Raw genomic sequence first — 19,581 nt, forward strand, 5'->3', positions numbered from 1 at the left:
CTCTCTCTATTCGCTCGCTCTATTCTCTCTCTCACTCTCTCTATTCGCGCTCTCTCTCTGTTCGCGCTCACTCTCTCTCTCCGCGCTCACTCTCTCTCTCTCCGCGCTCACTCTCTCTCTCTCTCCGCGCTCACACTCTCTCTCTATTCGCTCACTCGCTCTCTCTTCGCTCTGTCTCTCTTCGCTCTGTCTCTCTCTTCGCTCTGTCTCTCTCTTCGCTCTGTCTCTCTCTTCGCTCTGTCTCTCTCTCTTCGCTCTGTCTCTCTCTCTTCGCTCTGTCTCTCTCTCTTCGCTCTGTCTCTCTCTCTTCGCTCTGTCTCTCTCTCTTCGCTCTGTCTCTCTCTCTTCGCTCTGTCTCTCTCTCTCTTCGCTCTGTCTCTCTCTCTCTTCGCTCTGTCTCTCTCTCTCTTCGCTCTGTCTCTCTCTCTCTTCGCTCTCTCTCTCTCTCTTCGCTCTCTCTCTCTCTCTTCGCTCTCTCTCTCTCTCTTCGCTCTCTCTCTCTCTCTTCGCTCTCTCTCTCTCTCTTCGCTCTCTCTCTCTCTCTTCGCTCTCTCTCTCTCTCTTCGCTCTCTCTCTCTCTCTTCGCTCTCTCTCTCTCTCTTCGCTCTCTCTCTCTCTCTTCGCTCTCTCTCTCTCTCTTCGCTCTCTCTCTCTCTCTTCGCTCTCTCTCTCTCTCTCCGCTCTCTCTCTCTCTCTCCGCTCTCTCTCTCTCTCTCCGCTCTCTCTCTCTCTCTCCGCTCTCTCTCTCTCCGCTCTCTCTCTCTCTCTCCGCTCTCTCTCTCTCTCTCCGCTCTCTCTCTCTCCGCTCTCTCTCTCTCCGCTCTCTCTCTCTCCGCTCTCTCTCTCTCCGCTCTCTCTCTCTCCGCTCTCTCTCTCTCCGCTCTCTCTCTCTCCGCTCTCTCTCTCTCCGCTCTCTCTCTCTCCGCTCTCTCTCTCTCCGCTCTCTCCGCTCTCTCTCTCTCCGCTCTCTCTCTCTCCGCTCTCTCTCTCTCCGCTCTCTCTCTCTCCTCTCGCTCTCTCTCCTCTCGCTCTCTATTCTCTCGCTCTCTCTCGCTCTCTCTCGCTCTCTCTCGCTCTCTCTCGCTCTCTCGCTCTCTCTTCGCTCTCTCGCTCTCTCTTCGCTCGCTCGCTCTCTCTTCGCTCGCTCTCTCTTCGCTCGCTCGCTCTCTCTTCGCTCGCTCTCTCTTCGCTCGCTCGCTCTCTCTTCGCTCGCTCGCTCTCTCTTCGCTCGCTCGCTCTCTCTTCGCTCGCTCGCTCTCTCTTCGCTCGCTCTCTCTTCGCTCGCTCTCTCTTCGCTCGCTCTCTCTTCGCTCGCTCTCTCTTCGCTCTCTCTTCGCTCTCTCTTCGCTCGCTCGCTCTCTCCGCTCGCTCTCTCCGCTCGCTCTCTCCGCTCGCTCTCTCCGCTCGCTCTCTCCGCTCTCTCTTCGCTCTCTCTTCGCTCTCTTTGCTCTCTCTTCGCTCTCTCTCTATTTGCGCGCTCTCTCTCTCTCTCTATTCGCACTCTCTCTCTCTCTCTATTCGCTTGCTCTATTCTCTCTCTCATTCTCTCTATTCGCGCTCTCTCTCTCTATTCGCTCGCTCTATTCTCTCTCTCACTCTCTCTCTCCGCGCTCACTCTCTCTCTCTCTCTCCTCTCTCTCTATTCGCTCTCTCTATTCGCTCACTCTCTCTCTCTATTCGCTCACTCTCTCTCTATTCGCTCACTCTCTCTCTCTTCGCTCACTCTCTCTCTCTTCGCTCACTCTCTCTCTCTTCGCGCTCTCTCTCTTCGCGCTCTCTCTCTTCGCGCTCTCTCTCTTCGCGCTCTCTCTCTTCGCGCTCTCTCTCTTCGCTCTCTCTTCGCTCTCTCTTCGCTCTCTCTTCGCTCTCTCTTCGCTCTCTCTCTCTTTGCTCTCTCTGCTCTCTTCGCTCTCTCTCTTCGCTCTCTCTTCGCTCTCTCCGCTCTCTCTCTTCGCTCTCTCTTCGCTCTCTCTCTTCTTTCTCTCTCTCTCTTCGCTCTCTTCTCTCTCTCTCTCTCTATTCGCTCTCTCTCTCTCTCTCTTCTCTCTCTCTCTCTCTATTCGCTCTCTCTCTCTCTATTCGCTCTCGCTCTCTCTCTCTCTATTCGCTCTCTCTCTCTCTATTCGCTCTCTCTCTCTATTCGCTCTCTCTCTCTCTATTCGCTCTCTCTCTCTCTATTCGCTCTCTCTCTCTCTATTCGCTCTCTCTCTCTCTATTTGCTCTCTCTCGCTCTCTCTCTTTATTCGCTCTCTCTCTCTCTATTTGCTCTCTCTCTCTCTCTTCGCTCTCTCTCTCTCTCTCTTCGCTCTCGCTCTCTCTCTCTCTTCGCTCTCTCTCTCTCTCTCTCTTCGCTCTCTCTCTCTCTCTCTTCGCTCTCTCTCTCTCTATTCGCGCTCTCTCTCTCTATTCGCTCTCTCTCTCTATTTGCTCTCTCTCGCTCTCTCTCTTTATTCGCTCTCTCTCTCTCTTCGCTCTCTCTCTCTCTCTTCGCTCTCTCTCTCTCTCTTCGCTCTCTCGCTCTCTCTTCGCTCTCTCTCTCTCTCTCTCTATTCGCGCTCTCTCTCTCTATTCGCGCTCTCTCTCTCTATTCGCGCTCTCTCTCTCTATTCGCGCTCTCTCTCTCTATTCGCGCTCTCTCTCTCTATTCGCGCTCTCTCTCTCTATTCGCGCTCTCTCTCTCTATTCGCGCTCTCTCTCTCTATTCGCGCTCTCTCTCTCTATTCGCGCTCTCTCTCTCTATTCGCGCTCTCTCTCTCTATTCGCGCTCTCTCTCTCTATTCGCGCTCTCTCTCTCTATTCGCGCTCTCTCTCTCTATTCGCGCTCTCTCTCTCTATTCGCGCTCTCTCTCTCTATTTGCTCTCTCTCTCTCTATTTGCTCTCTCTCTCTCTATTTGCTCTCTCTCTCTATTTGCTCTCTCTCTCTATTCGCGCTCTCTCTCTCTCTATTCGCGCTCTCTCTCTCTCTATTCGCGCTCTCTCTCTCTCTATTCGCGCTCTCTCTCTCTATTCGCGCTCTCTCTCTCTCTATTTGCTCTCTCTCTCTATTTGCTCTCTCTCTCTATTCGCGCTCTCTCTCTCTCTATTCGCGCTCTCTCTCTCTATTGGCGCTCTCTCTCTCTCTATTCGCGCTCTCTCTCTCTATTCGCTCTCTCTATTCGCTCTCTCTCTCTATTCGCTCTCTCTCTCTCTCGCTCTCTCTCTATTTGCTCTCTCTCTCTCTATTCGCGCTCTCTCTCTCTATTCGCGCTCTCTCTCTATTCGCGCTCTCTCTCTCTCTATTTGCTCTCTCTCTCTCTCTGTTTGCTCTCTCTCTCTATTCGCGCTCTCTCTCTCTCTATTCGCGCTCTCTCTCTCTATTCGCTCTCTCTCTATTCGCTCTCTCTCTCTATTCGCTCTCTCTCTATTCGCTCTCTCTCTCTCCGCTCTCTCTCTCTCTCCGCTCTCTCTCTCTCTCCGCTCTCTCTCTCTCTCTCTATTCGCTCTCTCTCTCTCTCTATTCGCTCTCTCTCTATTCGCTCTCTCTCATTCTCTTTTTCTCTCTCTTATTCTCGTTTTCTCTCTGTCAGTCTCTGGTCTCCTTCCCCTTTCCACCATTTCTTCTTCTTCTTCTATTTGTCTCTTTATTCCAGGGGAGTTCATGTTATTTATCACGACATAAATGAAGTGCGGTAATGACAGTTACTTATCGTCACATTTTACCAGACTAATCACGACAACATCTTGGCCAAGCGTTCACTTCATGACGATAGATCTGATACCAGCAGCGCCGTCTCTGGAGTTTTATTCTGATCATCTGGTGTCTCCTCCTCCTCCTCCTCCTCTTCCTCCTCCTCTCGGAGCCTTCAGTTATTTGTTTTGCTGGATAAAGCTCTGTCTTGTATCCTGTTTATGAGCGGCAGCTGCTGTACACAGTATTATCGGCGGGTGGTGAGATGATGATGATGATGATGATGATGATGATGCACACGTTGTGATGACGCTCTTAAAAATCGCCATCGCGTTGACTTCCTCCTTTTTTTAAACAAGGTTCTATTCATGGTTATTGTGTGAACTCTGGATCAAGGAGGATAATACTGATAAGTAAAAAACTCTGGTGGGAACTCTCTCTTCTTATAGACAAGACACAATAGAGGAAAAGTCGGGGTGACACCACTGACCCGACGCTGGAAATACAAGCTCCGAAATATACCGGGAGTAAATAACCGTACAGGAAAAAGTAGGTGGTGCACAATGCCAGGAAATGTAGTATAAAACAATCAAAATATTACAAAAATGACACTCGCCTAGTTAAATGCTTCATCTTTATTTCAATTCATTAAAAACAGCTGCAATCCAGCAGGATAAAACGAAAAAAACGCCACAGCCGCGGCTGTGGCGTTTTTTCGTTCTATCCTGCAGGATTGCAGCTGTTTTTAATGAATTGAAATAAAGATGAAGGATTTTATTATTTTAATAGGCGAGTGTCGTTTATGCCATTTTTCCAAAGATTTTTGACTTTTTGAATTTTGTGTCCGTTTAAATCAGCTTTTGCAAAAATGCTGCAAGTTGTAGTTTTGCAACAGCTGGAGAGCCACAGGATAGAGAAGACATTTTTTTTTTTTTAGAGGATGAGGTTCTCTCTTTGGACCACCTTCAATTAGCCAAAGGGGAGACACGAAGAAGAACCAGTTGACCTTGAGGTCAATGGAAATGCGGACGTGCCGGCTGCTTCACAGTGATGAAGGCTTAAAGGGGTACTCCGGCGCTAAGACATCTTATCCCCTATCCAAAGGATAAGGGATAAGATGCCTGATTGCGGGGGTCCCGCTGCTGGGGAACCCCGTGATCTTGCACGCAGCGCCCCGTTACTATCAGTCCCTGGAGCATGTTCGCTACGGGTCTGATGACTGGCGATCACGGGGCCGGAGCATTGTGACGTATAAGGTGTCTTAGCTCCGGAGAACCACTTTTAAAGGGGTTCTCCACCATAAGGTAATTTTAGTACGTACCTGGCAGACAGTAATGGACATGCTTAGGAAAGATCTGCGCTTGTCTTGGGGCTAAACGGCTATGTTGTGAGATTACCATAACACTGTGGCTAGCTTTTTGTGAACTGGGATTTCCTGTTTGACTTTTCTTTTTTTGACTACAAATCCCACAATTCCACTTTCCTCCCTCCCACACATCAGCCACCCCACCCATTGAAACATAAATGAGCTGCATCCGATCGTGGTGATGCCCGGTATTAACCCTTCAGACGAGGAGATCAAAGTTGATTGCCGCGTCTAAAGTGAAAGTAAACATTGCCGGTTAGCTCAGTGGGGCTGTTTGGGACCGCCGTGGTGTAATCGCAGCATCCCGAACAGCTTGCAGGACAGCAGGAGGGTCCCTACCTGCCCCCTCGCTGTCCGATCGCCGAATGAATGCTCCGTGCCTGAGATCCAGGCAGGAGCAGTCGAGCGGCGATAACACTGATCAATGCCAGGCTATTGCCTGGCAGTGATCAGTGTAGGAAATCAGTATGTGCAATGTTATAGCCCCTATGGGAGCTATAACATTGCAAAAAAAAAACTATGTAAATAAATATAAACATATGTGGTATCGTCGCTTCCGTAAATGTCCGAACTATAAAAATATATCTTCAATTAAACCGCACGGTCAATGGCGTACAGGTAAAAAAAAAATTCAAAGTCCAAAATAGCGTATTTGTGGTCACTTTTTATACCATAATAAATTTCCCCTTTTGGTGGCGCTGTGCTGATTACTGAGGGTCCTTGTCACAGAAGAACCGGTGATCTGTTTATAGTCAGGGGACCCTTAAGGGTACGTTCCCACCTGGCATATTTTGCTGCTGCGTATTTTATTTCCCATTGAAGTCAATGGGTAGGAAAATACGCAGCAGCAAATACGCAGCAAAATACACCAGGTGGGAACCAAAAAAGGAATGGTCTATGTTGCAGAACCCCTTGAATTCTGTTCAGATGATTTGTCTCAGATAAAAGAAAGTTGCTGAACTTTTATGTATTGATTTTGGGACATGATAGAAACCACTGTCACTTATAGTATCAATACTTTATTTCAGTTTATGCTTTTATTAGATGTCTGCTATGCAGAGTCTTCATCCTTGCCGATCCCCTTATTGGCCACCGATGGACTTCTTGCAGAGAGACGCTACTTGACTACCATTGATAGTTTTCTTCCTTTTTCAGGACAGAGAAGATGCTACCTGACTACCATTGATAGTGTTCTTCCTTTTTCAGGGCAGATAAGACGCTACTTGACTACCATTGATAGTTTTCTTCCTTTTTCAGGACAGAGAAGACGCTACTTGACTACCATTGATAGTGTTCTTCCTTTTTCAGGACAGAGAAGATGCTACCTGACTACCATTGATAGTGTTCTTCCTTTTTCAGGGCAGATAAGACGCTACTTGACTACCATTGATAGTTTTCTTCCTTTTTCAGGACAGAGAAGACGCTACTTGACTACCATTGATAGTGTTCTTCCTTTTTCAGGACAGATAAGACGCTACTTGACTACCATTGATAGTTTTCTTCCTTTTTCAGGACAGAGAAGACGCTACTTGACTACCATTGATAGTGTTCTTCCTTTTTCAGGACAGATAAGACGCTACTTGACTACCATTGATAGTGTTCTTCCTTTTTCAGGACAGATAAGACGCTACTTGACTACCATTGATAGTTTTCTTCCTTTTTCAGGACAGAGAAGATGCTACCTGACTACCATTGATAGTGTTCTTCCTTTTTCAGGGCAGATAAGACGCTACTTGACTACCATTAATAGTTTTCTTCCTTTTTCAGGACAGAGAAGACACTACTTGACTACCATTGATAGTGTTCTTCCTTTTTCAGGACAGATAAGACGCTTCTTGGCCAGTATGGATATTTGTCTTCCTTTTTTTCCAGGACAGATAATTTGCATACTTATTTTCCCATGAAGCATTTGAATATACAAATGTCAAAACTAAGTTACATTGTTACATTACTTGTTGACCTTTTCTTACTCCTTTGTGGTGTTTTCAAGCATATAAGAAGCTGTCCATGTGTGTGTTTGTCTGACAGCTATTTCTCCTAACACTCATTTATAAACCTGTGTGCTTGGCTCAGCTGAGCGTGCATGTGTTGTCAATGGGGAAGAGGGTATAAGCCTCTGCTAAACATCTGTCCCAACCAGACAGCTCTGGCAGCAGCTTATCCCCCTCCCCCTGAGAACAAAAGGATCATGCATGTTGAAATCCATCAGCTCAATCCTTCTCAGCTCTAACATTGGTCTTCATTGTACTCCATACACCAGTGTTTCCCAACCAGGGTGCCTCCAGCTGTTGCAAAACTACAACAGATATGTAAATTACATCTATTAAAAAAAAACTTAATCCTTCCAGTACTTATTAGCTGCTGAATACTAAAGAGGAAATGGTTTTCTTTTTGGAACACAGAGCTCTCTGCTGACATCACGAGCACAGTGCTCTCTGCTGACATCTCTGTGCATTTTAAGAACTGTCCAGAGTAGGAGAAAATCCCCATAGCAAACACATGCTGCTCTGGACAATTCCTAAAATGGACAGAGATGTCAGCCGAGAGCACTGTGCTCGTGATGTCAGCAGAGAGCTCTGTGTTCCAAAAAGAAAATAATTTCCTCTGTAGTATTCAGCAGCTAATAAATATTGGAAGGATTAAGATTTTTTAATAGAAGTAAAACATTTATTTATTTATTTATTCAACTGATGTCAGATAGTTAAACAGATTTGTAAATTACTTCTATAAAAAAAATCTTAATCCTTCCAGTACTTATTAGCTGCTGAATACTAAAGAGGAAATGGTTTTCTTTATGGAACACAGAGCTCTCTGCTGACATCACGAGCACAGTGCTCTCTGCTGACATCTCTGTCCATTTTAGGAACTGTCCAGAGTAGGAGAAAATCCCCATAGCAAACATACGCTGCTCTGGACAGTTCCTAAAATGGACAGAGGTGTCAGCAGAGAGCACTGTGCTCGTGATGTCAGCAGAGAGCTCTGTGTTCCAAAAATAAAAGAATTTCCTCTGTAGTATTCAGCAGCTAATAAGTACTGGAAGGATTAAGTTTTTTTATAGAAGTAAAACATTATTATAATTTTTTTAAATCAACTGGTGCCAGATAGTTAAACAGATTTGTTACCCATTTAAAGAGACAGTACACCTAAAAAGTGTCTTTTCCATCACACTCAAAGCATAATTCTGTTAGTGCAAAACTACAAATCCCAGCATGCCCGGACAGCCTTTGGCTGTCCGGGCATGCTGGGAGTTGTAGTTTTGCAACAGCTGGAGGCACCCTGGTTGGGAAACACAGCCATACACAGTGGATGAATGGAACAGTCACTACAAACAACATCTACAACAAATCTGCTACATTTGTGCATTAGACGTTTGGCTGACGCTCGTTCCATAAATGTTGGGAGCATTGGATTTCTATTGCTTTTTTTATGCTGTGACATTCTGGTGTCTGAAATGTTTGATTTTGTAATTTTTTTTCTTCATATTTTACAGAACTCACTATTATTTGATACACGCATGAATGGGAGTGAATAAGATGAGATCAGTTTTACAGCGTCGGTCTTAACATTCAACAGAAGACATGTTTCTGTGAGTAAAAAGGAAAAAAACAAGTTAATATAATTTTATTTTTAAATATATATTTTTTTCCTTTTTATTTATTTATTTATATTTTTTTTGTCTTCCTTTTTTATAATTTATAATATAATTTTATTTTTAAATATTTTTTTTCCTTTTATTTTAATTTTTTCCTTCCTTTTTATAATTTATAATATAATTTTATTTTTAAATATATATTTTTTCCTTTTTATTTTATTTATTTATTTATTTTCTTCCTTTTTTATAATTTTATAATATGATTTTATTTTTAAATATATATTTTTCCTTTTTATTTATTTTTATTTATTTTTTTCCTTCCTTTTTATAATTTATAATATAGTTTTATTGACCAAAACTGTACATGAATTTGATGGGAGAGATGTATTTGTGAACATAGGCTTTTTTGCATAGGCCGATTATCAGGTGAATGAGAGTTTGGTAGAAACTTTTGTTCACTTCCGATAGTCCCGGCAGCTTTTTTAAACTATGATTTCTCGCTAGGTATCGGTCAGGTCTGGGTCTTACAGGTGGGGCCTATATCCATTACTCATTGATCATGTACTTTGTATTAAAGGGGTAATCCGGCCCTAAGACATCTTATCCCCGATCCAAAATATAGGGGATAAGATGTCTGATCGCGGACGTCCCGCCGCTGGGGACCCCTACAATCCCTCATGCAGCACCCACCTGTCTCAGCTGCACGAAACGATGATCGCTCCGTGTCTGAAGCCTCACGACCACGGGGCCAGAGTATCGTGACGTCACAACTCCGCCCCCTCATCGCTTCGTGCAGCTGAGAAAGGTGGGTGCTGCATGAGAGAATGCGGGGGTCACCAGCGGCGGGACCCCCCACGAACAGACATCTTATCCCCTATCCTTTGGATAGGGGATAAGATGTCTTAGGACTGGAGTACCCCTTTAAGGCTGTGTTCACACACAGTAATTTGGTCAGGATTTTGTCTGTGTCAGCTCCACTCCTGGTTTTGGTTAAAAATACTGAGTAAAATCCTGATTAAAATGTAACCTGTGAACATAGCTAAAATGGGAATACCCCTCTAAGTGACTAAAAGAACTGGAAATGATATAGCTTTTTATGTTGAGAATAAAGTGTATCCTGATCCTATAGTCATAACTTCAGCAGTATACAGATAGAGCTGGAGGGAATGTGTATGTGTACTATAAATCCTAATATTATAGATTTGCAGCAGTAAACAGAGAGCTGGAGGGGAGGTGTATAACTACTATATATCCTGATCCCATAGAGATAGCAGCAGTATACAGATAGAGCTGGAGGGGAGGTCTATAACTACTATATATCCTAATTCCATAGAGATAGCAGCAGCAGTATACAGATAGAGCTGGAGGGGAGGCATATAACTATGCGATTAGGATATATAGTAGTTATATGCCTCCCCTCCAGCTCTATCTGTATACTGCTGTTATCGCTATGTGATCAGGATATATAGAAGAGATAGAGCTGGAGGGGAGGTGTATAACTACTATATATCTTGATCCCATAGAGAGAGAGCAGCAGCAGTATACAGAGAGAGCTGGAGGGGAGGTGTATAACTACTATATATCCTAATGCCATAGAGATAGCAGCAGCAGCAGCATACAGATAGAGCAGGAGGGGATGTGTATAATTACTGTATATTCTGATCCCATAGAGGAACAATCATGATGATGATGTCAGGTGATCTATGTCATCCTGTAGTTCGCAGGAAGGCAGTTGACCCAAGAATTGACTTCCTTTGGACACATTAGGCCATGTAACTTTCTGTAAGTCAGGCTGATCACATGACCAATTTAGTGTAATAAAACGCATAAATACGGCTGTACTGGAAAGAAACAAATGGTGCTGTATGACTAGTGATGGTGAGTGTGCATGATATGAGCGAGAAAAAATAAATAACATTTAGCGCTTCTTTAATGTGGCCCCTCCAGGACCAACCTACAATGATCAATTACATAGCGCTGTTCGCGGGCACTAGTGTTGCATGTGATAGCAGCCTTAGGGAGCATTCACACCACATTCATTATATACGGGGACCGGATCCGGCTGGGGGATGGGAAAACCGGGCGCTCCCGTATCCCGGCCTGACCCGGCCCCCCCCATCTCATTCATTTGAATGAGCCGACCGGAGTCAGATAGTGACTCCGGTCGGCTGATTTTTGTCCCGGATCCAGTCTTGTGACCGGACCTAAAACTGTAGTATACTGCGGTTTTAGGTCCGGTCACAAAACTGGATCCGGGGCAAAAATGAGCCGACCGGAGTCACTATCTGACTTAGGGCTGGGCGGTATATACCGGTTCATACCGAATACCGATTTTTTTGGGCTGCACGATATGAATTTTCCCCCATACCGCAATACCGGTTGGGTCCCTCCCCCTCGGGAATGTATTATCAGCCTACTAATTCTATGTGACCCTCCAGCGCAGTTCTGCCCCCTCCCCTCCCCCCCAATTAATGATCAGCCCAGCGGGGCACTACTCACAGATGTCACGTTCAAGCACTGCCCCCTCCTCTTTATTGGGGGGGGACGCTGGCGCTGGAACTCACTGTACGCCAGTGGTCTCCAACCTGCGGACCTCCAGTTGTTTCAAAACTACAACTCCCAGCATGCCCGGACAGCCAACGGCTGTCCGGGCATGCTGGGAGTTGTAGTTTTGCAACAGCTGGAGGTCTGCAGGCTGGAGACCACTGATGTCCGCTGTAGCTCTGGCCGGCTTCTTACATGACAGTGGGCTCAGCCTATCACTGGCAGGGGCGGGACATCGCTCCGGCCGGTGATAGGCTGACAGCTGTCCTATCCAGTCCCCAGCGTGTGGCCCCGACAGTAGGTGAGTTTAAAGTTTATTTTCTTTATGTTTTACAGCCCGGGCATAGGGATACAGCGGACAGCAGTGGTCTCCAACCTGCGGACCTCCAGCTGTTGCAAAACTACAACTCCCAGCATGCCTGGACAGCCGTTGGCTGTCCGGGCATGCTGGGAGTTGTAATTTTGCAACATCTGGAGGTCCGCAGGTTGGAGACCACTGGCGTACAGTGAGTTCCAGCGCCAACGTCCCCCCAACAAAGAGGAGGGGACAGTGCTTGAACGTGACATCTGTGAGTAGTGCCCCGCTGGGCTGATCATTAATTGGGGGGGGGGGGGGGGGGTGACAGAACAGCGCTGGCGGGTCACATGATTTGGGTAGGGGTGGGGGGGGGGTCGCTGAACACTGCGTGCGAGCCACATGATTGAAGGGGGGGGGGGGGGTGAAAATACCGTTATATACCGTGGAACCGCCGTAAGTAAAAAAAATACCGTGATACACATATTTGGCCATACCGCCCAGCTCTAATCTGACTCCGGTTGGCTCATTCAAATGAATGAGATGGGGGGGGCCGGGTCAGCTGGAATGAATGAGATGGGGGGGCCGGGTCAGCTGGAATGAATGAGATGGGGGGGGGGGGCCGGGTCAGCTGGAATGAATGAGATGGGGGGGGGGGCCGGGTCAGCTGGAATGAATGAGATGGGGGGGGGGCGGGTCAGCTGGAATGAATGAGATGGGGGGGGGCCGGGTCAGCTGGAATGAATGAGATGGGGGGGGCGGGTCAGCTGGAATGAATGAGATGGGGGGGGCCGGGTCAGCTGGAATGAATGAGATGGGGGGGGCCGGGTCAGCTGGAATGAATGAGATGGGGGGGGCCGGGTCAGCTGGAATGAATGAGATGGGGGGGGCTGGGTCAGCTGGAATGAATGAGATGGGGGGGGCTGGGTCAGCTGGGATACAGGAGAGCCCGGTTTTCCCATCTCCCAGCCGGATCCGGTCCCCGTATATAATGAACGTGGTCTGAACCCAGCCTTACTACTGAAGGGCAGATAGTCACATGACTGCGGAGCACAGGACTACGCACGGGATTTGCTGGTCAGATACATAGGTCGCCATGGGATCTGGATGTGCCGAAGGGTAGGAGGCTTTTTATAATCAGAATGTTTGCAATGTTCCTTCACGGTCTCCTACTGCGATTCAGCGGACATGAATCCGATAAGCCGGATGATTCCTCGTGTTTACCATAACCAGAGACTGTTCCAACTTGCACAGAAGATGCAGCCATAGTTACAAGTGACCTGTATTCCTCCGGCTGCCATCCTAACAACGCATAGAACTCCGGGGCGACAACATAAAGGGAGATGTTGTTATACGGATGTGACTTATTGCCGGTGTCACGTAGCTTGTACTCCTAGAAATTAGCTCCTTGCGCCAAACTATTGATTTCTATCATGGTGATGGTACCAGCCGACCGGTCTTTCTTCTTTTTACAGACGCCATAAACCCTTATGTGCGGCGATGTGTGGAATCTCAGTCAGTCTCTAGGGCAGAGTCTGATTTGTCTAACTCCTGTTCCAGACATTCTGTAGCTTATCATTCAGTGTATAAGGCAGTGTTTTCCAACCAGGGGGGCTCCAGCTGTTGCAAAACTACACCTCCCAGCATGCCATGTTCTAGTTGTAGTTTTCAATTGGCTGCAGAGCCGCATGTTGGAAACCATTGCTGTAGATTAGGTGTAGAGTGCCGCAACAGTACCAGAGAATCATTGCTGTAGATTAGGTGTAGAGTGCCACAACAGTACCAGAGAATCATTGCTGTAGATTAGGTGTAGAGTGCCGCAACAGTACCAGAGAACCATTGCTGTAGATTAGGTGTAGAGTGCCACAACAGTACCAGAGAATCATTGCTGTAGATTAGGTGTAGAGTGCCACAACAGTACCAGAGAATCATTGCTGTAGATTAGGTGTAGAGTGCCACAACAGTACCAGAGAATCATTGCTGTAGATTAGGTGTAGAGTGCCACTACAGTACCAGGGAATCATTGCTGTAGATTAGGTGTAGAGTGCCACAACAGTACCAGAGAATCATTGCTGTAGATTAGGTGTAGAGTGCCACAACAGTACCAGAGAATCATTGCTGTAGATTAGGTGTAGAGTGCCGCAACAGTACCAGAGAATCATTGCTGTAGATTAGGTGTAGAGTGCCACTACAGTACCAGAGAACCATTGCTGTAGATTAGGTGTAGAGTGCCACAACAGTACCAGAGAATCATTGCTGTAGATTAGGTGTAGAGTGCCACAACAGTACCAGAGAATCATTGCTGTAGATTAGGTGTAGAGTGCCACAACAGTACCAGAGAATCATTGCTGTAGATTAGGTGTAGAATGCCACAACAGTACCAGAGAATCATTGCTGTAGATTAGGTGTAGAATGCCACAACAGTACCAGAGAATCATTGCTGTAGATTAGGTGTAGAGTGCCACAACAGTACCAGGGAACCATTGCTGTAGATTAGGTGTAGAGTGCCACAACAGTACCAGAGAATCATTGCTGTAGATTAGGTGTAGAGTGCCACTACAGTACCAGGGAACCATTGCTTTAGATTAGGTGTAGAGTGCCACAACAGTACCAGGGAATCATTGCTGTAGATTAGGTGTAGAATGCCGCAACAGTACCAGAGAATCATTGCTGTAGATTAGGTGTAGAGTGTCACAACAGTACCAGAGAATCATTGCTGTAGATTAGGTGTAGAGTGCCACTACAGTACCAGGGAATCATTGCTGTAGATTAGGTGTAGAGTGCCACAACAGTACCAGGGAACCATTGCTGTAGATTAGGTGTAGAGTGCCACAACAGTACCAGGGAATCATTGCTGTAGATTAGGTGTAGAGTGCCGCAACAGTACCAGGGAACCATTGCTGTAGATTAGGTGTAGAGTGCCACAACAGTACCAGGGAATCATTGCTGTAGATTAGGTGTAGAGTGCCACAACAGTACCAGAGAATCATTGCTGTAGATTAGGTGTAGAGTGCCACAACAGTACCAGAGAATCATTGCTGTAGATTAGGTGTAGAGTGCCACAACAGTACCAGGGAATCATTGCTGTAGATTAGGTGTAGAGTGCCACAACAGTACCAGAGAATCATTGCTGTAGATTAGGTGTAGAGTGCCGCAACAGTACCAGAGAATCATTGCTGTAGATTAGGTGTAGAGTGCCACTACAGTACCAGAGAACCATTGCTGTAGATTAGGTGTAGAGTGCCACAACAGTACCAGAGAATCATTGCTGTAGATTAGGTGTAGAGTGCCACAACAGTACCAGGGAACCATTGCTGTAGATTAGGTGTAGAGTGCCACAACAGTACCAGAGAACCATTGCTGTAGATTAGGTGTAGAGTGCCGCAACAGTACCAGGGAATCATTGCTGTAGATTAGGTGTAGAGTGCCACAACAGTACCAGGGAATCATTGCTGTAGATTAGGTGTAGAGTGCCACTACAGTACCAGAGAACCATTGCTGTAGATTAGGTGTAGAGTGCCACTACAGTACCAGAGAACCATTGCTGTAGATTAGGTGTAGAGTGCCACTACAGTACCAGAGAACCATTGCTGTAGATTAGGTGTAGAGTGCCACAACAGTACCAGAGAATCATTGCTGTAGATTAGGTGTAGAGTGCCACTACAGTACCAGAGAACCATTGCTGTAGATTAGGTGTAGAGTGCCACAACAGTACCAGGGAACCATTGCTGTAGATTAGGTGTAGAGTGCCACAACAGTACCAGGGAACCATTGCTGTAGATTAGGTGTAGAGTGCCACAACAGTACCAGGGAACCATTGCTGTAGATTAGGTGTAGAGTGCCACTACAGTACCAGAGAACCATTGCTGTAGATTAGGTGTAGAGTGCCACTACAGTACCAGAGAATAATACCTAGCCCATATGTTATCAGGCAATGGGCTCCGGCCTCCTCATCTGTTCTGTAGTAATGCTGCTCAGGAAGTGGTCATCGCTGCACAGAACCTTATTACAACTTGTAAAGGGAACTGATTACTGCAATGTTCACACAAGCCCACTGCTACATAAAATTCCCATTCACCACAATGTAAGAAAAGCTTAACCACTGGGATAAAAACAAAAGCAGTTCTGTAACTCTCTAATGAACTATTGGGAAAATGTATAAGCTCATCAAGTGGCAGACAAATGTTTGTGATATTTAACATCTATATATATACATATATATATATATATCTATATCGTATATACTCGAGTATAAGCCGACCCGAGTATAAGCCGAGACCCCTAATTTCAACCCAAAATCCCAGGAAAAGTTATTGACTCGAGTATAAGCCTAGGGTGGGAAATACCTCATCCCCCCCTGTCATCATCCAGACCCGTCATTAACATCCTCATCATCATCCCCTTGTCATCATCCCACACATCCCCCCTTCTTCATCCCCTTATCATCCCACACATCCCCCCTTCATCATCCCCTTGTCATCATCCCACACATCCCCCCTTCATCATCCCCTTATCATCCCGCACATCCCCCCTTCATCATCCCCTTATCATCCCACACATCCCCCCTTCATCATCCCCTTATCATCCCACACATCCCCCCTTCATCATCCCCTTATCATCCCACACATCCCCCCTTCATCATCCCCTTGTAATCATCCCCCCCCCCCCTTCATCATCCCCACCCCCCTTCATCATCCCCACACCCCCCCTTCATCATCCTCTTCTCATCATTCGCCCTCAGTGGTCTTCAACCTGCGGACCTCCAGAGGTTTCAAAACTACAACTCCCAGCAAGCCCGGGCAGCCATCGGCTGTCCGGGCTTGCTGGGAGTTGTAGTTTTGAAACCTCCGGAGGTCCGCAGGTTGAAGACCACTGCGGCCTTCAACATCATCCAGCCCCCTCTCGCCCCCTTTAGTTCTGAGTACTCACCTCCGCTCGGCGCTGGTCCGGTCCTGCAGGGCTGTCCGGTAAGGAGGTGGTCCGGTGAGGAGGTGGTCCGGGCTGCTATCTTCACCGGGGGCGCCTCTTCTCCGCGCTTCCGGCCCGGAATAGAGGCGTTGCCTTGACAATGACGCAGAAGTACGTTGGCAATGAACGCACCTCTGCGTCGTTGTCACGGCAACGTGACTATTCTGAGGCCGGGCCCGAAGCGCTTAGAAGAGGCCTCCCCGGTGAAGATAGCAGCCCGGAACCAGTATCCCACCGGACCACCTCCTCACCGGACAGTCCTGCAAGACCGGACCAGCGCCGAGCGGAGGTGAGTACTCAGAACTAAAAGGGGTGAGAGGGGGCTGGATGATGTTGAAGGCCGCAGTGGTCTTCAACCTGCGGACCTCCGGAGGTTTCAAAACTACAACTCCCAGCAAGCCCGGACAGCCGATGGCTGCCCGGGCTTGCTGGGAGTTGTAGTTTTGAAACCTCGGGAGGTCCGCAGGTTGAAGACCACTGCGGGTGGGGGAGTTCACTCGAGTATAAGCCGAGGGGGGTGTTTTCAGCACGAAAAATCGTGCTGAAAAACTCGGCTTATACTCGAGTATATACTATATATATATATATATATATATATATATATATATATATATATATATATATATATATATATATATATATATATATATATATATATATATATATATATAATAGAAAAAGGATCTCTCCACAGCACCAATAGTGTCAAAAAAGCACTTTTTTGCCACTATTGGTGCTGTGGAGAGATCCATTTTCTGTCCGAAGCAAAAGCCTCTGGCCCAGGCTCCAGATTCTGCGAGCACCTAAGGGCTTCTTCAATTGTTGGGATGTGCTGCTTTTCTTATTTTTCTATCTATCTATCTATATCTATCTATGTATATCCCCATATATCTGTGTGTGTGTATATATATGTATATATATATATATATATATATATATATATATATATAAGAAAAATAGGGCAGCACTCCACTCCAGTGATCCAAATGTACAAAAATAACTTTATTCACCCAATAGTGAAGCCTTCACTATTAGGTGAATAAAGTAATTTTTGTACATTTGGTCGAGTCTAACATAGGACTGAGGACCTGCCCGGATCCGGGGATCTGAATCCCACACAGTGCCACTCAACACTTGGAATATTTTTTATATACATACAGTGATCCCTCTACTTACAATGGCCTCAACATACAATAGTTTCAACATGCAATGGTCTTTTCTGGACCATTGTAAGTTGAAACCAGACCCAACATACAATGTTATGGACAGTCCAGATCTGTGAAACGTGTCAATGAACTGACCAATCAGAATGGACATTCACTGGTAAAACTCCTGTATTACTGAAGCGTATGCTGGGAATTGTAGTTTTGCAACAGCTGGAGGCTCCCTGGTTGGGAAACACTGACATAGACAGTGATTTACAGCTCCCAGCAGCTCTTTCTTACTTTTATATGTAAGGACTTGCTATATCTTTATTATCTACTTATTTTTCTTTAATTCTCACTTTTTCCTATTTTTGGATGACATTTTGGGGCTTCAGAACCAATTACCAGGTATCCATAGAGTTATGGTCTCAACATACAATGGTTTCAACATACAATGGTCATCCTGGAACCAATTAATATTGTAACTTGAGGGACCACTGTGTATATATATATATATATATACTGTGTGTGTGTGTGTGTGTGTATATATATATATATATATATATATATATATACTGTATGTATATATAATCTACCTTCTGGGGAGCCCTACCTGATGGGGGTCATATCTATCTGGGGGCCTGCCTACCCACTGGGGAGCCCTACCTGATGATTAGGTGGAGCTTCCAGGTAGGTAGTAAGGCCCCCAGATAGATATGACCCCCGGCAGGTAGGGCTCCCATTTAAACAATTATACCCCCCTAAGTTTCAACCAGGGTGCCTCCAGCTGTTGCAAAACTACAACTCCCAGCATGCCCGGACAGCCTTCGGCTGTCCGGGCATGCTGGGAGTTGTAGTTTTGCAACAGCTGGAGGCACCATGGTTGGGAAGCACTGCCCTAAATAGATAGGTTAGCCCCAAGTGGTAGGCATGTGCTCCCTTATATAGTAAGTAGCCAAGTTTGAGTAAGTAACTCACTGCTACTTACATCTCCCAGTTCCCTGCGGGGACCTCCTAGCGGAGGCGCGCGCCGTGATTGACGTCATCGATCGCGCCGCGCAGGACGTCAGCATCCCTTGGTCCTGTGCGGCACGTGCGATGACGTCAGGAAGGCTCGCTATAGGCTGCAGCGTACAGTTTAGTGACGGGGAAAGACAGTCTCTCCCCGTCATATGTGAATTCTTCTGGAATTTAGCGCTACTTACCCGAAGCCGGGCTAAATCCCTGACGAATTCACCTGCCCGGCGTCGGGCGACACAATTGCCACATCCCTGCGTTCAGGATACGATGACATGACGACATAGTAACTCGCTATTGACTGCAAAAAAAAAAAGTATTCACCGACCACCAACACATAGAAAACGAAAAAAAATGTGCATAAAAAAGACGCAAAAGAACCCACTGCGCAAAATCATAGAACAGAAAAGCAATGTACATACAATGATAAATGTCACCATATAATGGCAATGTTTTTGTGAACCAGCAAGCTCTGTATGGATAGAAGTGTCACTCGTAGGAGGAAGTGCTGCTGTTTATAAGGTTGTGAAATGACTATAGATATATAAAAAAATAAAAATAAAACCATATTAAAGTGATTCGTGATTATTAGGTTTTGTAGACGTGTGGATCTGCAGTCTCTGGGGTGTTTTTGCTCCTCTTATTTGAACATCTGGTAACCTTACTTTACATCCACAGCTGAATGATGAAATCTGATTATTTATAGTAATAAAGATGCGATGTGATATCAGCCGCGGTTATCATTGTGGTCTCCGTACAGAATTGGTGTTTGAGGTTATAAATATAATGCATAATAATATCTTTTTTGCACATGAAATCTAATACTGCGCATGCATTTTTGTTGGACTTGAATCTTTGTGTAATGTCCTGCACTTGGCGCGACAGTGTATCAGCGATGCTTTAAAGGATAACTGTCAGCTTGCTCCCCCCCCGCGCAAAACAGCAGTACTGGCTGGTAGTGCGGGAGGCGCTGATGAGCCTACTGC

At 46.2% G+C, this 19,581-nt stretch overlaps 1 protein-coding gene across 4 annotated transcripts in view; it reads left to right on the forward strand.

Annotated features, from left to right (window-relative positions):
• JAK1 (Janus kinase 1) overlaps positions 1-19,581 on the forward strand; it is a 188,713-nt gene that overhangs the window by 46,293 nt on the left and 122,839 nt on the right. For 3 of the 4 annotated variants that reach the window (XM_056532842.1, XM_056532839.1, XM_056532838.1), the window contains one exon: positions 8,525-8,620. The gene's annotated coding sequence lies outside the window, so the exon portion shown is untranslated. Of the gene's footprint in view, positions 1-3,925; positions 4,218-8,524; positions 8,621-19,581 lie in introns of those variants that run through there. The other variant, XM_056532840.1, reaches the window with a different exon arrangement.

The sequence above is a fragment of the Hyla sarda genome, chromosome 7 (genome assembly GCF_029499605.1).
Source record: "Hyla sarda isolate aHylSar1 chromosome 7, aHylSar1.hap1, whole genome shotgun sequence".
NCBI classification, from domain to species: Eukaryota; Metazoa; Chordata; class Amphibia; order Anura; family Hylidae; genus Hyla; species Hyla sarda.